Below are 23,334 nucleotides of genomic sequence, written 5' to 3'. Positions count from 1 at the left end.
AAATTAGTCTGTCATTTTCAAGAATTAAGCTGAAAAAGAGCATAGTATTCTCTGATTAGATTATTTATATGTTTTTTGTTTCAAAACTGTGAAATCAAATTTTCAGACAGACAAGTTGGAAGTGGAAAGCTAATGTAAAGAAAAACAAATATTGGATGATTTTAATTTAATAGCAGAATTATGTTATTTGGCTCATCTGCTCAGCCTGATTGCTTTATTATCCTTCTCAAACCCATTCTCCTGCTTTCTTTCTAATAACCTCTCAAACTGCAGAGTGAATTTTATCAAATTATGATCACTCCCTCCTAAGGGTTGTTTTACCTTAAGCTCTCTAATTAAATTGAGCTCATTACACAACACTCAATCCAGAATTGCCTTCCACTAGGGGGCTTAACCACCAGCTGCTTTAAACGGCCAACTCATAGGCAATCTACAAATTCTCTCCCTTGGGATCCAGAACCAACCTTCTTTTCCCAATCTACCTACATCTTGAAATCCACCATGACTATCATAACGTTGCTTTTCTAACATGCCTTTTCTATCTCCCACTCTAATTTGTATCCCACATCTAGACTACTGTTCCAAGACCTGTAAATAATTCCCATCAGGTTCTTTTTCCTTTGCAGTTTTTTTTTAACTCTACCCACAAGGATTCTTCACCTTCCACTCCTATGTCACCACTTTCTAAGGATTTGATTTAACTTTTTAACCAAAAGAGCCACACACCCCCTCAGCCTACCTGCCTGTCTTTTGATACAATGTGCATCCTTAAACGTTAAGCTCCCAACTAGAGAGAATAAATTAATGTGCCAACCTAAAAAAGAGGGAGTGAAGAAATATAAAGAGCCATTGATAGCGGAACAGCCATTAACACCTTTTGCCTGCCGTTCCTATGTCAGGATTTTGCATATATCCTGTGGAACTACGTGTGCAGGAGTGTCCCAGCTGCCAGAGTCCAAACCCAGGACTTGCAGGCATGATGTGGAGCTGGTGTCCCAACGGAACATCAGGGTAACTTCCTGGAATGCACATTCTAGAGGTGGCTACAGTGCAGCCAGATAGAATTCCAGCCTGCAGACTGTTTAGGTCAGGAATAGTTCACAGGAGTGGAACCTTGCTGTGTCCTGACATGGACCTGTACGTTTGACAAAGGAGACAGTATGGCAGATAACATTAGAATGATGTTAGGCTCATCTGTGCTTCTGCCTCTTTCTTGACCAACACGAAAATTAACATTTTTCTCCTCAACCAAATCTCATTCCCTAATACTTCACCTATTTTAATGATGGAAATATATTTTGAATGTATGAAGTCTATTTGTGAGTGAGTGCTCTTATTGAATTATTTGGCAATATTAAAGCAGAAGATTAGAGCCATTACATTTTTACCTTCAGTTGATTGGTCCCAGTTAAGGAAGAATTTCAAGATACAACCACCATAGTTTAAAAGACATTAGGACTGTTATGTACCCCGTAACTGGGTGTCTGACCAGCAGAGAAAGAAGAATCTGTTGGAGTCTGGTGGTACCAAACTAAAGGTGTTTATTAGTAAACTACACAATACAATATCAAAAATGCAAATATACATATAAAACAAGTTAGCAATAATAAACCTAAAAGTGTAGGAACAATAATAAGCAATAATAAACAAGCTCTATCGATGTCTAGGGGTAAATTAATTGTCATAGAAAAGTATAAAGTTCAGTTCATGCATGCTGAGGTAGTTATGGTTGATGTGTTGTAATCATTGGAGAGAGAGAGAGAGAGAGCGAGAGAGCAAGAGATTAGGCAGCTGCAGCAGGCAAACCTTCTATTGCTTTCTGATTCCGTCGTATCATTGTGGTCATTCAGTTATGACCCCTCTTCTTCAGATAGACCGTTCTTCTGTGGTGGACTCATCACTCTGGCGTGAGTGGACACACACACACACACAAGTCCCCACCGGCCCTGCTGTAACACTGTGTTTTACTGACCGATCTCCTGGTTTGGTCTCCGAAGCCCCCACCTTTCTGTGGGTTCTCAACACTCAGTCAGTGTCCACTGGCGTGTCTGGAAGATGTCTCTCCAGACCTGTCTTTTATCCCTACTCATGGAGTCTCAGCTATCCATCAACTCTGAATGACTGTGTCCATCAAATCAGGCCACGTCTGCTGTCTCCTGAGGAATGTTTACAAGCAAAGTAAAGTCCTTGTAGTGAAGGGCAAATAATCCAGGAAGAGTCAAAATACAATAGATCAACAGTCTCTCTCTCCCTCTTATCTGTAGCAGATATTCTTGCCTGTGCTTCATCTCCCTCTCTCTCTCAGTAACAGCATAGCAACAGCAACAGTTCATAGTTCTCGGGGGGGGGGGGGGAATGGTTAACTCTGCACCCCATTTCCATCAGGTCTGTTCATCACTCATAACAAGACAGACAGTTGAAAAGACAAGGCATGAAAGGTATGAAGCTAATGTAGGAAAAGGGGTAAGTGTAGGTGGCCAAAGAGTCAGCATAGAAATGATGGGCTGAAGGGCCTGCCTGTATGTTATGTCTCCATGACTTCACTCCCTTTCATTTACCAACACTAACACTGAGTGTGATCTATATTCAGTGCCTAATACACCTGAAGAAGTAATTGTTAAAAATCCATTAACAACATCAAGTGTGTTCAAGGCAAGGTAAAGAAATGCTTGCTAATACTTCATTTGAAAACATGATCACAATGGTTCTTTACTGCATTCACTTTGGAATGATTCCCTGTATGCATTCAATATCTTCTTGAACTTTTCATTACCTTCTTGATGTTTTTTTTTAATGTAATAATGTCAATGACTACTGGAAGTAAAATAAGGGTAGAAATTCTGTAACCACTAGCTGCTGAAGTGTGCATGAGGAAATTAACCAAATTTCAAAGAAACTAGCCAGTCCTTAAGCATCTTTCATACATTCCTGTCAATATTGCTGTCCAAGACCTGGCCAGGCTTCCTCCTCCTGTCTAGTGACCTGGCCAGGGCATTAAGTGTGCAAGTGACATGACATTGGAAGTGGATGTTACAAGGCCTTCAACATCACTGAGGGTGCAAACTCAGTGATTGTGAATTCTGAATGTCCCAGGTGCTGTGACCATTATCATCTGAAACGGTGGTCATCGATATGTAACTGAAACAGCTTTAGCAAAGGGACAGTAAAGGAATCTACAGAACAGACAAGAGCCATTAGAATCTGCCCATCTCCTACTGGTATTTTCATTAGAAAACTCTCCAGATGAAAGGTACCATTTGTATTGCTTCTCTCAGACCTCCCCTGATCCGACATCAATTAGAGACTGAAACAAGAAGAACCCTTGTAGAATTTCAGGATCTAGCAGCAGGAGAGGAATTCTTTACCAAATATGCATTTCTCAATTATTTGTCAATTAAATGTCTTCATGTCATATTGTATCAAGATTGAATTCCATTTATTTCCATGTTCAATCATAATCTCTAAATACAGGGAACATCTTTTTTATATAGGAAAACTACTCTGATACATTCCTGGTCAATATCATGTGCTGCTGCTTAAGACCTGGCTGAGCTATCTCCTCTCATCTAATGGCCTGGCCATAATGCGTTCTCTTTATGCCCACCTCTTGGGCCATGCCATCTCACTTCACCCAATGAACTAGGCTGTGCCATCTTAGCTCACTCAAGCAGCTGAGCCATGCTATTTGCTGGGTCAATGGGCTATGCCATGCTATATTATTGATGAGCACCTCAGAAGTCATAGGAGTCAAATTGCCTTGAATTGACTTTATTACAAGGCAGGGTGAAGGCTGAGGTCTCTGAGCTTCTTGTCAAGCCTGGAGGGAACTGTGGTGTTGAATGCTGAACTGTAGTCCAAGAACAGCATTCTCACTTGAGCATCCTTCTTCTTCAGATGTGTAAGGATGGTGTGTAGAGCAGTGGCTATTGTGTCATCTGTCGATTGTTTGTGTCAGTAGGTGAATTGTAGAGGGTCCAGTTTGGGTGGCAGCAAGCTACAGATGTAGTCCTTGACCAGCCTCTCAAAGCATTTGCTTATTATTGAGGTGAGTGAGTTCAGAGGGAGATGCAGGGGAATAAACCACAGTGATAAGGGTTCTAACATTCATCAGTCATTGCAAGATTAACAAAGTAGAAAGACATCCATGTCTTGACAGAAATCTGAAGGGATTGCACATTGAGTGACTTCATGTATAAAATTTTGAAGTATGCTATTTCTGTTCTGTTTCGAACTGTTTACCTGGTTTGTTCAACTTTACTTGAAATTTAAAATACAAACACTTCTGTGGTATATTTCCACAACTAAACCTGTGTTCCTTGCTAATTAGTTGTATTGAAGTTCTTCAGTACTCATTTTAACATAGCAATGACATAAAACTTGTTTTGACGCTGTGCCACAATTATGCCACTGCCTCAAGCATTCTTGTGCCTTTGCATCATAAATTAATGTGAGCAGCTACACATTTTTGCTCAAGTGATCAAAATCATAGTTAAAAAATACACATTTTCAAATTGTGAACTACAGTTACTTCATAGTCTGACTGTGTCAGAAAGAGTTATGTCTTGTACATTGATCAAGCTAATCTAAACTGTTGTAGCCTTTCAAAAGAATATGTGCATTTCCCTGTAACTTTACTGCTCTCAAGTGGTACATTGTGCAATAACAGAGATAACATTCGACTAAAAACTGATGCTGTATCAAGCTAACATTTTCTGCCTCCTCCCTCCCTGATTCACTGCAGATTTCAGAACATGCCAAATAGGCATGTTAGTTTCGTACATACAAGTGAGAATAATTCATTTAGATTTGCTGTTTGTTGTGACACAAAGAAGGAAGGGGTTCAAGAAGTGGTGTGGAGTTTGCTGAGTAAAAGCCTATCCACATAATGAATATAAAACAGAAATGTATCAGCGTTAGTACAGTTCACTGCTCATTGCTAATTGTGGATTTTTTTTGTTGGTCATTGTATGTTCATGCTAATTTTCAATTTAATATTGATTCATATCAGAATCAGGTTTAATATCACCAGCATATGTTGTGAAATTAGTTGTCTTTTCAACAGCAGTTCATAGCAATACATAATTATGGAGAAAATACTGTGAATTTGGAACAAGTGCATACACTTACAATTAAATAAAAAGTGTAATAAAACTCAGCAGTGCTGGAAATATGCAGCAGGGTAGGCAGCATCTGTGCAGAAAGAAAACAGTCAATGCTTCAGGTTAATCAGTTTTATTAGTTCAGACCCACCGAGTATTTCTAGCATTTTCTCTCTATATTTCAAATTTCCAGTAACTGCTCTCCGCTAAGCTCAGCCAATGTAAGCCCGGCTGTTCCAACCTCTTCTCAGAAGACAACCCACCTACTTCAAAGATTTTTCTAAAAAAACCTCTGAACTGATTCCAACTCATTTACATCACTCCTTATATGAGACCTGTGCTGTTCACAGTATTTAAAACGTGGGCTCACCAATGCCATCGATCTGAAGCATAACCTCCCTATTTTATATGAAATTGCCCTGTTATTAATTAACAACATTCAGCCAGCTTTCCTTAAACACTCATTCCAGCCTTCTGTGAATCATTTACCTGGACACGCAGATCACTGTGAACCACAAAGTCTTGCAATCTCTTACACTTGGATAACATTCTTCCTTAAATTTTTCTGACAAAATAGTCAATTTCATACTTCTGCAGATAAAATTCCATGGACAAGATCTTCACCCAAATTTAATCCATAGTCTCCTTCTATCCTTTTCACAATTTGCTTTCTCACCTCTCTTGGGTCATCAACATATTTATCAGCTTCAGTCCTATTATCTATGTTTTATGTATATTAATTGTGAAAAGTTAAGGACCCAGTTCACTTTGTCGTCCTGCATATTGCATCTTCCCAAGAAAAGAGCCATTTATGCATCACTGTCTGTTGTTATTATTAAGGCGATCTTCTGTCAGCAGTAGTCTATTACATCCTTAGCCAAGAGTATCTTCTTGTGCAATAACCTTTGATGTGGCATATTATCAAATGCCTTCAGAAAATCTTAATAAATCCACCATATCATTCATATCCTGCCACTTACACCCCTGTAACACACCATTTCTGCTTAACACCCTCTTCTGGTCATCACCTATTCCATGTACTCTCTTCTGCTTTACATCCCATCACAAACCCTCCTTTTTGTTTTCTCTTTCTCTATAACTTCAAACTTGTTTGAATTTTGGTAACTGTACTAAGACCACCCACTGGAAGCAATGCTCGAGTTGGTAAGTATTTCCAACACTTTCTGTAACTTAATTTTATTGAAGTTCATCATCAAACAAACATTTCCATAAGATGTATTTCAGACATTGTACATATATATCATATAATTATATATATCACAAATCTCCACAAAGTATTTATCTGAGGTATACACATGGAAAAGAGTGGAACACTTTCTATTCTGTAGCAATCTTGCCATACTGCTGCACACCACTAGGTGGTGCAGAGGAGCCTCCCTCACCTCAGCACCACAAATTCAGTTTTGAATGAGCTCCAAGCTAAGTGACGATTGTTTACAAGAACGTTTGACCGTGGACCCTAATTCTCTGAGCTCAGCATGTCTTTTTCATCTGCCATCACGGCTGCCTGGCTCCCAGACACCGGTCATTGTGGCTCCAAAAAAAAAATCAATTCAATGACGCACCATGTGCAAGCTGAAATAAAAACAGAAAATGTGTCAAACACTCGTCAGATCAGGCAACGTCTGCGGGAAAAGAAACAGAGTTAATGTGTCAAGCTGCAACTGTATCAGAACCGAGAAGGAGAGAAAATAAATTTATTTCAGGTTGGAGGGAGGGGGGAGAATGGATGGAAAGGACAAAGGAAGTATCTCTGAGAGGACATTGTCAGGGTTGCCAAGGGGTTAAGATGCAGATAGGTGATCTGGCCGATGGATTAATGAGGGTAGTTAGAAAAAGAGAACATGATCCTTTGCTCATAAAGGCTTTAAGTTGGGAACCATTTGAGAATGAGATGACACACAAAGAATGTAAAAATTGTGAAATGCAGGGCTGCAACTACAAATCCCTTCATGATGTCACAAGCTCGGTTTTCACTGCTGTCGGTCATGCAAGTCCCAGGTGGAGACTCCGGAATGTTGTCACACTCAGGTGCACTCATTGCTGTTTCCGTAGCAATTTTGTTTTCCCAGTTAGGGCTATTAGCCCTGAATTGAACCTCTGAACCTGGAGGACTGGTGGGCTGCTCTTTGTCTGACCTCTACTCTGTGACCTGTCTGGCATGGTGCGACCCTACCAAGAGCCAAAGCAAGAAGACCTGACTCTGGCCAACATAGCTCTCTGGGTCATCAAGGCGTTTAAGCCTCCAAACAACAACAAGGTTGATGTCCTCTTGGAGATGAGGCTGAAGGGCTGCCTATGAATTCCAAACATATCTGAAAAACCAATCTTGATATTCAACAGCATCCAATTTTTAAACTAGTTAAGTCTGGCATTCCACAGTTCCGTTTTAAATTCTCCATTTTGTTACAGAGTCTAATGCAGTATTCTGACAGAACCCTTTCTGTTGTGTTTTTTTTACCTTATCCTTTCAAATGTTTAGAAAATATGTGAAATCCCTTAATTTCAAATGCTGATTAAATAAGTGTGAAAATGAACAATGCATGCACTCCTCAAATGGGGTTTAAATAGTCAAGGGAAGAGTTGAAACAAATTTAGGAATCAAATGTCCAACCTAGGTGGTGCAAAAATCATTGGAACAACTGGAATACTACTGACACTGTCCTGCCCTTGGTCTCATCCACCAGTCTTGTCTCATCCTTGGAAAGACAAAAAAGACCCATCCAAGAATTGAAGAGAAGATTGCAGCCAAGCATCTAATATTGGAGTTAATTTGAAAGTCTGAAGAAATATGGGCTATGGAAGAGGGCAGTGGAGAGCAGTGTTTCTTCAAGTTTATACGTGGCAATTTTCTGCAAAAATCTTGGCCGGGCATTTTCAATGCTACTTGAATTCAAAATCAGAACTGCTTCCTTCAAATCAAAATCAGAAACAGAACCAGAATCAGGTTGAATATCACTGGCGGATGTTGTGAAATTTGTTGTAATGTGGCAGCAGTATGTTTAAATACATAACAATAGAAACTGTAAATTACCCTAAACAAATATATTTAAAAAGTTAAATTAAATAAATAGTGCAAAAAGAGAAAAAAATGTAGAGAGGTAGTGTTCATGGGTTCAATGTCCATTCAGAAATCTAATGGAAGAGAGGAAGAAGCTGTTCCTGAATAGTTGAGTGTGTGCCTTCAGTCTCCTGTACCTCCTCCCTAATGGTAGCAATGAGAAGAGGGCATGTCCTGGGTGATGAGGGTCCTTAATGATGGATGGGGTCTTTTTCTTTTTAGGCATCTCTCCTTGAAGAATTCCTGGGTGCTGGGGAGGCTCATGCATGCCCGTAATAGGGTTGACTGAGTTCACAACTTGGGCAACTTCTTTTGATCCTTCCCCCATACTAGACAGTGACGCAGCCAGTTAGAATGCTCTCCACGGTACATCTGTAGAAATTTACAAGTGTCTTTGGTTTCATACCAAATCTCCCTAAACTCCCAAAGAAGTATACTGTAGCCACTGTCATGCCTTCTTTGTAATTGCATCAATATGCTGAATAGAGATGTTGTCATCCAGGAACCTGAAATTGCTCACCACTGATCCCTCGATGACGACTGGTGCGTGCACCCTCTACTTATCCTTTCTGAAGTCCTCAATCAATTCTTTGGTCTTGCAGACATTGCATGCAAGGTTTTGGCTGAGATACCACTCAACCAGTTGGTCTATTTTGCTCCTGTACATTTTGATCTGTTTTTATTAGAACTGAACCAGGATTATTATTATCACCACGGGGTGGAAATTCACTAAACCAGAAATGTGTCAATTAATTTACATTGAAATCCTCTTCTGACTTTAGCAGAATTTTCAAAGCAGAAGTCACTGTACATAGATTGCAGGTTTGGTGTGACTCAGAGGATGCATTCATACCCACTTTAATATCACACAAATAACCTAATGTTTAGTTACATCGCTTGTGCTATTCAAGAGATCATCATTAACTTATTGATAGTCGAGTAGGAATCTTACCCCATCCTCCCACTGCCACACCAGGGATAGGGTTCCTCTTGTCATCTACCACTCCACAAGCCCCTGCATCTAATACCTCACTCCCTCACCCCCCCCCCCCAACATTCCACTCTCTGGAGAGATTGCTCCCTACATATCTCCCTTGTCCATTCGCCCCTTCACACTGATCTCCCTCCCTGTACTTGTCCTTACAAGCAGAACAAGTGCCACACCTGCCCCTACAGCTTCTCCCTCACAGCCATTCTGGGCCCCAAACAGTTCTTCCAGGTAAGACAACATTTCACCTGTGAGTCTGTTAGTGTCCTCTACTGTACCCAATGCTCCTGCTGTGGCCTCCTGTATATCAGTGAGATCCGACGTAGATTGGGAGACCGCTTTGCGGAGCACCTTCGCTCGGATCACCTCAAAAGGCAGGATCTCCGGTGGCCACACATTTCAATTCTACTTCCCATTCCAACAATTCAGTTCACAGCCTCCTCTACTGCTACGATGAGGTCACACTCAGGTTGGAGCAGCAAGACTTTATATTCCATCTGGGTAGCCCCTAACCAATGGCATGAACATCAATTTTTCGAGCTTCCAGTAACTGTCTCCTCCCTCCATTCACCATTCCCCATTCATGTTTCCTTCTCACACTTTCTCTTCTTACTTGCCTATCACCTCGCTCTGATGCTCCTTCCCCTTCCCTTTCTGCCATGGTCTTCTACCTCTCCTATCAGATTCCCCCTTCTCCACCCTTATATCTCTTTCACCAATCAACTTCCCAGCCCCTCCCCCCTCCCAGTTTCACCTATTGCCCACCACCTTGTACTTCTTCCTCCCCTATCACCACCTCCTTCACCCTTCCCTTCCAGTCCTGAAGAAGGGTCTCGACCTGAAACATCAACTGTTTGCTCTTTTCCACAGATGCTACCTGACCTGTTGAGTTCCTCCAGCATTTATGCACACTAATCAGGAACTTAGGTTTGCTTGTCAAATGCACAAATTCATTGGAATCCATTCTGTTAACTCCATGTAGAACAGCCCAGCCAGGGCAGATGTGGATCCTTCCTTGTCCTTTTGATTCATACAAAGGCATTTCAAGAGTCGCAACTCACCTTCGTAGCGTTTGCAATGTGCCAGGTATACCAACTAGCAATGTTTCATTAAAATCACTATATCCAATGTAACAGACACTACCGTTATAATTTCTGTTGTTGCATGCTATTACAGGTCTTGCCACAGCAAGCAGGCCTATTGTCTGTTTTATCCCTGTGAGGAAATAGAACAGGTTCCCCAAAACCCTCTTCCTAGAAGAGTAGATGGAGCAGGAGAAGGAGAGAGATGATGACATTGATTGTTACCCAGCACTCCTGAGATATGGCCTTGTGTGGATGTTCTAACCATTAATGTCCCCATAACAATGGCATCAATTCACCACCCGGCAAGGCATCCCACACAACAGACACGCTACAGTACTTCCTCATGTGGCACTGGGAAGCCAGTCCATCGAGGGCAAGAGGTTTTCATGAGCAACTCAAAGGGTAAAGGGGTAGCTTGCCACCAGCTAGACTCATAGTGCTATGACATCAAATTCCACAGAGGAGACAATGGATGGGAAAGGGAGAAAAGTTTGTTGTTGTAAATCCCAATGTTTTTTCTCTGCTATGATATGAATGATTCTGAACACTGCTAAAGTAACATCCTTCCTTATGCAGTGATAATTGGGACTGAATGGGAGCTGTGAACTTTACTAGGTTCTAACATTTCTCTGTTGTGTTGATTTGCTGAGAAAACACCCTCTGTTAACCTTCAAAGTAAATTTATTGTCAAAGTACGTACATGTTACCATATACTAGCTTGAGAAGCATTTTCCTGCAGGCACTTACAGGAAATAAGTACAATAGAATTTACGAAAAGACTGACAAACAACGAATGTGTAAAAGAAGACAAACTTAAGTAAAAACAATACTGAGACACGAGTTGAAAAGAGTCCTTGAAAGTGAGGTTGTAAATCATAGAATCAATTCAGAATGGTGGTGGTTGAAGTTATACACACTGGTTCAGGAGCCTGATGGCTATGGGGTAGTAACTGATCCTGAATCCAATGGTGTGAGACCCGTACCTCCCACTCAATAGTAGTTGCGAGAAAAGGGCAGAGCCTGGATGGTGGGGATCTTTGATGATGGATACTGCTTTTTGTCATGACAGAGTTCCATGTGAATACACTCAACGGTGGGGCCGAGTTTGCCGGTGACGGACTGGGCCAATCCATCACTTTTCCATTCCTAGGCATTGCTGTTTCCACGCCAGGGTGTGATGCAACCAGTTAGGGTACACTCCACCGTGCATCTATAGACACTTCTTGAAGGTTTTGATGACGTGCTGGATCTACGCACTCTTCTAAGTAAGCAGAGGCACTGTCGTGCCTTTGTTGTGATGATACTCAACACAGCCCGGGCTTTGGAAAGTGTTTGAGCTCAGTGAGTTCTGAAGCTACTCAGTCAGATGCCCTGTTGTCTGATGAGGTTTCCCTTCCTTCAAAGTGAAACGGAGTACAAGATAATCTCAGTTCTCCTGTGAACATTCAACAAAGATGAAAGCTGCACCCAAGAGCTCTAATTTATGTTGGCAAGGATGAAAGACTGTGATGTGTAACATGACAATATCAGATGTATGAAAGATACCAGGAAAATGTCAGACATGCTAAAAATAAACTGTCAGATGAGGTCATTCCTTCAGAACAGAGATGAGGAGTAACTTCTTTAGCCAGAGAGTGCAAACCAGGTGATTGGACATATTTAAAGCAGAGGCTAATAGGTTCTTGATTAGTAAAGGTGTCAAGATTACATGAAAAAGGCAGGAGAATGGGGTTGAGGGGGATAATAAATGAGCCATGATGGAACTGATGAGCAGACTCAATGGGCCAAATGGCATAATTTGGATCCTGTGTCTTATGGTCTTAAGTGATCTTGTCTTGCAGGTACATATGTCAACTAAAATATTCTCTAGTCTGAACTAATGTCACCTCTAATTAACCACATTTAATGAATATCATCAGACCATATCTGTATACCAGACCATATGTTTCTGTCTAACAAAAGCAAAAATACAAACAACAATTAAACATGCACCTTGACACAACCCTTTGTTAGCTGTCTTCTGCAAGACTTCACCTGTCATCTTGTTCCTTCACAATGAATCAGGATAGGGGATAAGCTATTGGCTCGCAGTGGAGAAAGGAGGCTGGAGGTGGCTCTACAAAAGGACTTCAAGGAGCTCTTGGCCTTAATGGGCCAGTGAACAATGAGTAGTTTACCTGACATGATAGGTGGACTGATTCGAGGACATGTAGATCAGAGCAATACATTGGAATATCTGGGAGCAGGAGAATAAATTAACCTTAATGACCTTTCTAATACTTCCCTTGTGTTGTATTTATTTTTTGATCTTTGACCACCTTTGTTAATAACATTAACTACATATGCAACATGAAAAATGAATTTCAAAGTAAACTGGTCACATTTTTAAACTGATTGATGAAGACACATCATACCCAAAGGAAAACTGTTTTCCTTTTTTGATCTGAAGTTAAATTACACTATTTATGTTTCTCTTCTTTTAAATCTGTATTTCCCTGTCATCCCAAAGAAGGAGAGTGATTATCTGGGAAAACTCATCAATTTTATGAATGCAAGTTGAGTTAAATATTCTTAGAATAGTCACAGCTATTAATATTAAAAATAATGTTTGGTATTAGGAAAAATTAGAGACTTGCCATTATTATTTACAACTCAATTGATTTTGTAATTTCAACTACTTAAGGATGTAATTTAGTTGGTAATAGTCTCACTTTTGAGGATTTAAGTCTCTCTTGGAAAAACTTGGGCACTATAACATGTGCTGTGTAGAACTGAGAGGATGTTCCCCTGAAGCTACAACTCTCAAATCAGTTCAAACAGGTCACTTTCTTCTTCTTGTAAAGTTTAGTGGCGATTGACAGACCAACATAATGTATATTACCGCCACCTACTGAGTTGGCGTGTGGAGCAAAGAGACAGGAAGTTTACCCACTAAATTCCCACCCTACAAAAACTCAAATAATATCAAAAAGTATAATGCTTTTCAGAAAGTCAAATAGGCAGTTCTATACATTATGATGGTAGTGATATTCTAACAAACTTTCTATGTTAAACTGTGACTGTCCCAAAGATCTCAATTTAGCAATTAAATACTTCCTTTGCACCTCATAGAAACCACATTCAAACAAGATATGCTGCACAGGCTCTTCACAAGTGCAGTCCTACAAATGCATATTATGCATACTATTTCTGAACAAGGAGTTATTTAACTTCGTGTGTCCAATACGTAAACATGTAAGTATAACGTTTTCCCTTCTATTATACTCATCTCCCAGCTGGGTTCCCACCATCCTCTGAATTTTATATAAATGCTGTCCTTTCTTTTGCTTATCCCAACTTTGTTGTCACGGTGATCAAATATACTTTCTAGTTATTGCTTTCATCTCCCTGTAATGCAAAGGCACCACCACATTTATAACCTTAATTTTAAGAGATTGCTTGGCTATAATGTCTGTCACCTCATTTCCTTCAACCCCAACGTGGGCAGGAACCCATATGAAATGTATAGACCAGCCTGCATCCTGCAGCCTCAACAGGTGTTGACCAACCTCAAGAAGAATTTGAAATACCTGTTGTCATAGATGCCCAACCCAAGAATGAATCAGAGCACTGAAGTACATAATCAGGGTGAACTTGGATCCATTCCAAGGCTAAAATAATAGCAACCATCTTAGATGTGAATACTGATACTTTGTCTGTAATCTTTTCCTCATAGTCACCTCAAGCTTTGGAACATAAACAGAAAAACCTGAACAACCTCTTAATGGATCTTTTGAACTATCCGTGTAGATATGTGAGAAGCAATCATATTTGCCTTGCATATATTGCTGAACATTCTGTGCCACCAATATGCAGTCATTTCTCATCTTGACCTTTCCCTGAAGGTGTAAATCAACCACAGGCAAAGGGAAAAACCATGGAGTGGTACACTGGGACCATATTCCACAGTAAACAACCCAAGGCTTTGCACCCATTCATTTCCCATCCACCCAAACCCAAAGAGCTTACAAATGTAGTGCTCCCAACACTCTGCTAATCTTGCCAATATTGGATGACTAGCTTTATGTCCTCTTACCCAATAGACAGTTGCTAACTGTAACCTGTGTAGATTTCTGCCAGTAAGCAGAGGCTACAGCTGTTCTCCAAGAAGGATGAAAGGGAAATCCAGTGACCTTTCTCTAACTGATCCTTCAGCAACCCTAACAAGATTATTGATCATTGACCTCCCTGCAATAATTGGTACTTGGTTTCACACTGATTCAATCTGTGTTGTTTCCATTATCACAACACCTACACTTCATTGCCAAATAAGTACCTGTGGAGCTTCCTGAGATAATGAAAGCTGAAACAGAAAGGCAATTTTTTAACTCTGTACATTACCATACCATTTTCATGAAGACTGCTGAGTCACTATATTTTCACTTAGTCATGTTTATTTGAGTTGGGTGCAATTATTGAGGAGGTTTAATCTTATGGTGCACAGCATGTAGTTCTTCCCCAAAAATAAACAAAAGAGGATGCTCTGATATAAACTCCTATGTATTTTAAAAGTGAAAGAATAGAAGTTTACAGATCAACAGTCAGGGCTCCAAATCAGTATCTGTGCCAAAAGCACACAACGATGGGTCAAGTTTTTCACCTAGGTTGGATGGGGCTGCAACCAGAGGTCATGAGTTAAGCGTGAAAGGTGAAAAGTTTAAGGGGAAAATGAGGGGATACTTCTTCACTCAGAGGGTTGGGAGAGCGTGGAACGAGCTGCCAGCACCAGTGGTGCATGTGAGCTCAATTTCAATGTTTATGAGAAGTTTGGATGGTAGGAGTATGGAGGGCTGTGGTCAATGGGAGTAGGCAGTTTAAATGGTTCAGCATGGACTACATGGGCCGAATGGCCTGCTCCTGTGCTGTGCTCTATGATTCTAAGTTATGCAGCTGCCCTATTGATGAGGGCACAGAAGCAAACAGTGAATCCCACCTCAAGGGAGAAGTGTCAGCGGGCCATCACTTCAGCCAGGGCAGTCGCTGCTCTCCCCATCCAATTACCACCTTGTCTGACTACCAACAGCTCGCTGATGCTGCACCAAATCCTGCAAGGGAAAAGGGAAGCACCAGGGAGCAGCATGTAATCACACACAATATGGGAGGCCTAGCTGAGAGGCCTCAGAGTGGGCAAGCTGAGGCTGTGAGGCTGGCAGTGTATGTTTTCACAAATAGAACAGCGGGAGGCATTTTATGTTTAAGGAAAAACCATAAAAACTCACTTATTGTACTTCAAACACTGAAGACAAAAAGTGCAGTAATGAAAACTCGCGTAATTCCGCCTGTCAGACCAGCTTCTTAAAGTGATGTCGGTGGCTGTGAATTATGGACATTTCCACCAATTACATTACCCTACACAGCCCCCCCCCCCACAGAATTCACTGAAACCATCAATGTGAGCCTGCCTGGAGCTTAGACACGCCACCCGGCTTGGGTCCTGTGTCCCACGGGTGCCTCTGGCTCACCCACAGGTGTATTGACATATTCATGGTCATGTTGTAATCCTAGGGGTATGGTAGTGGAATCGGAGATGCAATGGCCAAGAAAGTCAATGCTGACAACCCAAACTAGCATTTAGCAGGGTTAAAGCACTAGAAAAATGTGTGGAGTTGAGATACGTGTTCGGATTTGGATGCGATGATGACAAGTACGTCATCCAGGTAAACAAAAAGAAAATCTAAGTCTTTTAATACAGCCGTTGGAAAGCCTGTGCTGCATTTTTCAACCCGAACAGCTTGCACAGAAGCCAAAAAGACTTCAGTGTGTGGGACCGGGTAATGATTGGGGGTGGGGGGGGGGGGGTGATGACTTCATTAAGGGGTTAGTAATCAGCAGATGCATGGCAACGTCAGACTTGGGGACCATATGGAAGGTGGAGCTCAGGGCTATTTGACCAGCCTGCAATGTCAAGTCTTTCCATGTTGGCCAAATCAGCCTTTGTTGTTGCCAGCTTTTCAGGGTCCAGTCTGCACATGTGGGCATGGTGTGGAAATGTGGTGCTCGACCCCATGTTTTGTGACTGCAGTGGAGAATGCGGGCTTGGTGAGTTTTGGGAATTTGCCCAGCAGTCGAGTAATCTCACAAATGGTGGGGCGTGCACTTGACAGAGTGGGGGAGCAAGATAACTACCCAAAGTCCTTGACATCCACAAGCCGGCAGTTCTTAAAGATCAACGATCAATGTCCTTGGGCACGCAGGAGATCTGCACCAAGCTGAGGTTAGCCACTTTAACCGGGATAAAGTCCCACGTATAACGTCATCCACTGAGGCAGAGCATCACCCCTCTTGTCCCATAAGACTGTCCTGTTGGCATTGGCGGCCTCCAGCAAGGTTTGGTCACTCTTTGTCTTCTCATCAATAGGTGATGCTGGCAGCACACTCATTTGAGCAGCAATGTCACGACAGGAAGCACCGCCCTGAAAGGGTGTCTGTAATGAACAGCAGGCGTCCCTGGCAGCTGGAACCCATGACATTCACAGAACTCTGATGCCCCAATGCACTGACACTATTGAAGCTGCAATGCAGTTAGCACTTCTCTGCATTTATACCAAAGTGAACATGACAAAAACACAGAACCCAGGGTGTCTGTTTCGCAGCTGCGAGCATCCTTATTTTGGGGGTCTTGCTGACCAGGCTTATTGACATAGAGAAAGGAGGAGGAATGATGCGCTGCTGCCTAGTTGAGTGTAGACTATCAACACTTTTAGCAAGTTCCCTTTAGTCCTTAACGGGTGCATTAGCAAGGGCTACATGACCTTGAGCAGGCATTTGCCACATGAAGAGTTCTGTAAAAATAAAACAAGGATGGTGATTTCCCAGGAGTGAAAGAATGTGGTCCGTTAGTTCCAACAGCTTAACATCACCAAGAGCGGGTAAGGAGAGATAACTGTTTGGTGCACTCTGATTCCCATAGTCCAAAGCTCTGTACAAAGTGAGTTTTCAGCAATCAGGGCTTATCGTGTTCAGGGGGGTGTTCTAGTAGATTCACCACTCTCACAGCCCCAAAGTTGCTGAGTGACGTTAAATATGGTGTCGTCAGCCAAGATTTCTCACAGCATTACTTAGGCCTTGGCTTGTACAAACCAAGCAACAGCATTTCGTTCCCAACTCTGGCAGTTTCAAAACTATTGCATTGGCCGACATGTTCAGTAGCTCTGGAATTGTCCTAGATCATTGGGGGTCAGCAACGTGGGTTTTTGCAAATAAAACAGCAGGAAGCATTTTATGTTTAACAACTGGAAGTACTCCAAACACTGAACACAAAGCGAGGTAACAGAAACTCAGGTAATTATGTCATTACATCAGACCAGCCTCTTAAAATGAGCCTCAACTCAATGTTGGAGGTTGTGAATTATGTATGTTTCCACCAATTACCTTACCCCACAGCAGCAATGCTGGATGTGTGTAGATGAAACGGAATCTTTGAACGTTGGGCAAGAAGCTTCACTGGTGAGATTGTTGGTGCCCGATCGGGGTCTAGTGCATTGTACAACATCTGCCACTTGTTGCCCAGTTGGTGGTACATGGTCCAGACCACTCATGTGAGATTGTAGAGCTCCTTGCTTATGTCACTGTATCTCCAGGTTTTCAGGGCTTGACTGTTGGTATTGACCTCCAGGCCTGCAACCACCCATTGCCCCCAAACCCATGGCTGGAAGACCCCCAGGACAATTTTCATACTCTCCACCTCCTCCTGCAAGACCTCAGGTGGAACATTTCAAATGCTTGGAATCCACTTCAGCAGTTAAACCATTCTTTCCCGAGCCAAGTATTTGTAGGGTGACTGCTTGTGTGTTGTCCGTAAGACCATGAGATGTAGGAGGAGAATGCAGCCATTTGGCCCAAACAGTCTGCTCCGCCACTTCATCATACCTGATAAAATTTTCCTCTCAGCCCCAGTCTCCTGAGAGGATTTACCCAATCACTAAGCTATTCGCTTTGCAAAGGTTAAAGCTAATGTGAAGCAAGTCTCATCGGCTCTAACTGGGTGCTACTCGCCAAAAATATTGACTCCCTGCTACTGCAACAAGCTGAAAAACAGCACAGTTATTGGCTGGTGCTTCTCTCGTGGAAATGAGTAGGCAGCACAAAGCCAGTTCTGCTGCCTGCAATCCACGGAACTCCCAGTGAACCCTCCCCAGGCTGTCAGATGTACATCATTTGATATTGTTATGAAAGACATCAATATGGTCTTTCCAACAACGTCCAGTAGACACTTACATCTTTCTTCCTCACACAGAGATACTGAAGCCCTCTGCCGTCCCTTTTGGAAGTGCTTCTTCCAGATTACCTAAGGGTGGGATCCTTCATGATATTGCTGGCCTTTTTCCAGCACCTTTCTGTTTCGTATCCGTAATGGAGAGCAGGTTGATAGCGGTGGTGTGTTGGGCATTCTGACTGCCCATCACACAGCAGTTTCCATACAATGGAGTAATGCAGCAAATGTCCAGCGGTCTGAAGCTGCCCATGGCTTTCACTGCTGTGCTGCTGATGAGAACAGGGGTGTAAGTGGTGGGAGTTCCCCTGATGTCGAAGACCACTTCCTCTGTAACACGCGCAGAATGCTGGAGGGACTCAAGCAGGCTGTTTCCTTTGTTGTGCTGACATTAAGGAAGAAGTTATTTGCCTCGAGCTCTTCCACCTCCTCTCTGTGTAAGGCCTTCTCATCGTTGTTGGCAATGAGCCCCACCACAGTCATGACATCGGCAAACTGGACAACGTGATTACCCGAGTGTGTTTGGCCGTGCAGTGGGGGGGGTGGGGGGGAGGTGTGTGTGTGTGTGTGTGTGTGTGTGTGTGTGTGTGTGTGTGTGTGTGTGTGTGTAAAGTTGCCAGTAGTACCATCTTTCAAATATCTGGGGAGCATTCTCTCTGAGGATAGCGGCATTGACACCGACATCCAGAGCCGCATTAAACAGGCGTCAGCTGCCTTTGGGAGACTTCGGCGTAGAGTCTTTCAGAACAGGAGCCTTCGTCCCTCCACAAAGGTCACTGTATACCAAGCGGTCTGTGTCACCACCCTCCTTTATGGCTGTGAAGCTTGGGTAACCTACAGCCGTCACATCAAGTCCTTGGAGTGCTTCCACATAAGCTGCCTTCAGCACATCCTGTGAATTACCTGGTGTGAGCGGGTGCCTCACACTGAAATACTTGTAAAGACCGACTGCAGAAGTATTGAGGCCATGGTCACCCAGCGTCAGTTGCAGTGGCTGGGGCACGTGATAAAGATGCCCCCATGTCAGCTACCCCACAGAGTGTTATACGGCCAGCTACATCATGGTCATCACTCAGCTGGAGGGCCGAAGAAGCTCTATAAGGATCAGATGAAGAATGCTTTAAGGAAGTGCAAGATCAGACCCGGGCCTGGAGGATGTTGCTGCTGACTGTAACACTTGGCGACAGCTGTGTAGGGACGGGGTTCATATTCTGGAGATGGAAAGAACAACCAGAAGACAGCAGAAGAGAGCCAGGAGAAATGCAGCCTTGGTTGCCATCACTACCATCAATACCACATATACATGTCCCACCTGCAATAGAGCTTGTGGGTCCAGGATAGGACTGTATAGTCATCAAAGAGCTCACCGTTAAAGGAGTGGACGTCGTCATCGGATTCCAACTGACAACCGAAGAAGTCTGTGTGTGTGTGTGTGTGTGTGTGTGTGTGTGTGCGTGTGTGTGTGTGTGTGTGTGTGTGTGTGTGTGTGTGTGTGTGCGTGTGTGTGTGTGCGTGTGTGTGTGTGTGTGCGTGTGTGTGTGTGCGTGTGTGTGTGTGTGTGTGTGTGTGAGTGTGTGTATGTGAGTGTGTGTGTGCGTGTGTGTGTATGTGCGTGTGTGCGTGTGTGTGTGTGTGTGTGTGTGTGTGCGTGCGTGCGTGTGTGTGTGTGTGTATACGCAGAGTGTACGGCACTGGGCTCAGCACACAGCCATGGGAGACACTCAGGCTGAGGGTGATGGGGAAGGAGGAGGAGTTGTACATCCTTACTGTCTGAGGTCGGTTGGTTAGGAAGTTGCACAGTGGTGTATTTAGACTGAGGAGCAGGAGTTTGTGCACCAAAGTCTGCATGGCCATTGTGCTGAATGCCAAAGTGAAATCTAGAAAGAGCAACCTGACATTAGTTTCCTTGTTCTCTAGGTGTGTCGATGCCAGGTGCTATGGTACCTATTGTTGAGCAGCTCTGTTGGTAAACATATTGGTGAGTGTCCAGTGTGGCAAGAATAGAGTTTTTGATGTGTACCATTACCAGCTGTTCATGATGATTGGTCTCAGTGCCATCAGATAGTAGTTGTTTAGTTCTGTATGAGTAGAGTTCTTTGATACAAGGATAATGGTGGCTTGGTGGCCGATCTGAAGCATCTGGGGACAGCAGCCTAGTGAGTGAAGTGCTGAAGATGTCAGTGATCTGGTGTACACACTCCCTGAGCACCCAGCTTGGGATTTTGTCTGGCCTGGCCGCCTTATGGGGCTGTGTTGTGGAGACAAAAGAGGATTTGATTGTAGGATTCAGCGGAATACATAGCAGCACAAAATAAGCCTTTTAATTATAGTTGAATAATGTGCTGCATGAGCATACGCTGTGTGGCCTGTGCTGCAGGAAGCAGCCACGAGGCCTGTGCTTTCTCCGCTTTGTAGCTTTGGCACAGGTCCTGGACTGAGATTTCTGGCACACAGCTTCCAGCAGTAACAAGTAATGCATGAAGCTGTTAATGTAGGCCACCACTGACCTTAGCAAAACCTACCAGCATGAGAGCTATGTCTTACTTACATTTATTTTAAAATGTAAAATTACAAAGCTTCCATTACTATTATCCATTTTTTAGTCAGATGAAGACATTTTTTTCACCTTGTGTGGAATCTTCCCTCTGAGACTGAACTATGTTAGAAGCAGGAACAGTCCACTCTGTTATTTAATAAAATTGTGTCTGATTGAACAATTATCTCAACTCTGCTCCCTATCTCCCTACGGTTACCCCTTCCCTTATCTAGAATCCATCTTTCTCTGCCTTCAAGATATTCAGAGGCAATTTTACCATCTTTACAGGAAGAGAATTCCAAAGACTCGTGTCCTTCTGAGAGGAAGAAAACATCTATCATCTCTGACTAAAATGTCAGAGGTCAGGTGGTTGCCGGTTTAATGGGAGCAGTGAGAGAGACAGAATACAAAGAAATGAATGTAGAAAGCTGCAGAATGAAGATGCCAGCAGGTCAGGCTGTGCAAAGGAAACAGAGCCAACATTAAGACAGGAAGGGGGTGGAGTTTAGAGGAGATTTACAGGGCAATTTCTGTTTTTACACTGGGAGTTGTAGATCTGCCAGAGGAAGTGGTGGGAGCAAACACAATAGTAATTCAAATAGACAGGGAATAGAGGCACGTGCGGATGACTAGGATCCATTTGGATTAGCATTGTGGTCAGCACAAACCCCAAGGGCAGAAGGGCCTGTTCCTGTGCTGTCTTATGTTTCTCCTCAGATGGATAAACAGCAGAAGTGGCAAGTTCAGATTCAGACAGCAAAAACAAATTACCTAAAGTGCAATGCAGTGAAATATTTGTCAGAAAATAGCGTGCACAGAGACTTATGGCTACTAAAAAGTAGTTTTGATTAAATGTGCATCATAGAACCATGTAAATGTATAACAACAAATGAGGCCATTTGGCCCCTCCTGTACATATCACTGTTGGATATAGTATTATATTGACAGATGCTTTGGGGTCCATTGCAGAATAATTGTTACAAGATGAATTATATGGCCCAAGTACAGAATCTTTTCTATTTAATATCTTCCGTATTTTTTCAAAGTGGAAGCTGCCAAAAAGACAGTCCTGCAACAGGGCTTCAGTTTCAACTCTTCACAAGCTGCTCGACACAATGTGACTCAATTTAAAACATCGTTCTGCTGGTACCATTTCAATCGACCAATGTCTGGAAGTTTCAATGCTCAAGATTATTTTGAAATGATGAATTGTTCGCATTGTGGCAATGGGACATTTTGCCTATGGAAACGATTGATCCTTCTCATATAAATTCACTGAATTTAACCCACAAATTTGAAGAATAAAATGAATTCATCTTAAAAAGCAATTGGAAATTAACACTTCAAATATTCCCTGCCTGGCAATAGATCGGGCAAATAAGGGTGAATGAATGAAATTACATTGAAAACAAATTAATTGTGCCCTTCCTGCTGCTTCTCAATGAATTGGTCCAGCTTTCAGGATTTACATTCTGCTCATTTGATTGGTTATCCACAGTGAGGTCTTCAATGGTGGAATCACTTTTGTGCTTTTCTCCTGAGGAATGAGTTTGGTCTTTGAGAGTTCCATCCACCGAGACAGTGTTCTTCACGCTACAGCAGGCCATTCCTGTTCTTGCTGCTTGTGTATGACAATCAAAGCTGCCCAAATCCATGTTAAATGTTTTCAGCTAATATTGTAGAAAATTTGAATCCTCCCTGTAAATGTGCAGCCAAATATCACGCCTTTCCTTTTTGCAGTGAGCAGGCCGTGCGTTTCTATGGTAGCGAGTAAAACTGCCAATCCAACAGGGTTTGAGGTGTACAACATAGCAACTGAAACCAAGGCAAGCAGCAAAGTGCATTGTTGTTTTTTTAAACACACCTGTTCAGGTTCATTGGGTAAGGCTTTCTGCAGTTTACAAGGTACTCTATTTAATTTTAACCTTGGTTTGAGTTTTGCGTAAACATTAATGACTTTTGGTCATCTGTGTAAACTGAGCCTATGGCAACAATATAACTGGTGCTAGAGCTATTCAGCATTAATGGGCTGGAGCTGCTTCTTTACTGCAGCTTTGAACCACAAATAATGTGCAGTTGTTATATTTTAAGAAAAGGTGCTTGTGATTCAACCATGGTGTAAACTGAACACAGATTTCCCCCTGAAAGATGGGGAACCACATGCAGGCACACACGAGATGACACTGTTCAGACAAACCCACAGGCGCCAAAGATCTTTCACACTGAGACCCCTATTACTCAGTCATGACCCTGGCCCCCTCACACTGAGAACCCAGTCCCTCCTGGGCCAGAG

This window comes from Hypanus sabinus, chromosome 17 (genome assembly GCF_030144855.1).
Source record: "Hypanus sabinus isolate sHypSab1 chromosome 17, sHypSab1.hap1, whole genome shotgun sequence".
In the NCBI taxonomy this organism is placed as follows: Eukaryota; Metazoa; Chordata; class Chondrichthyes; order Myliobatiformes; family Dasyatidae; genus Hypanus; species Hypanus sabinus.
This window is presented reverse-complemented; position numbering follows the sequence as displayed.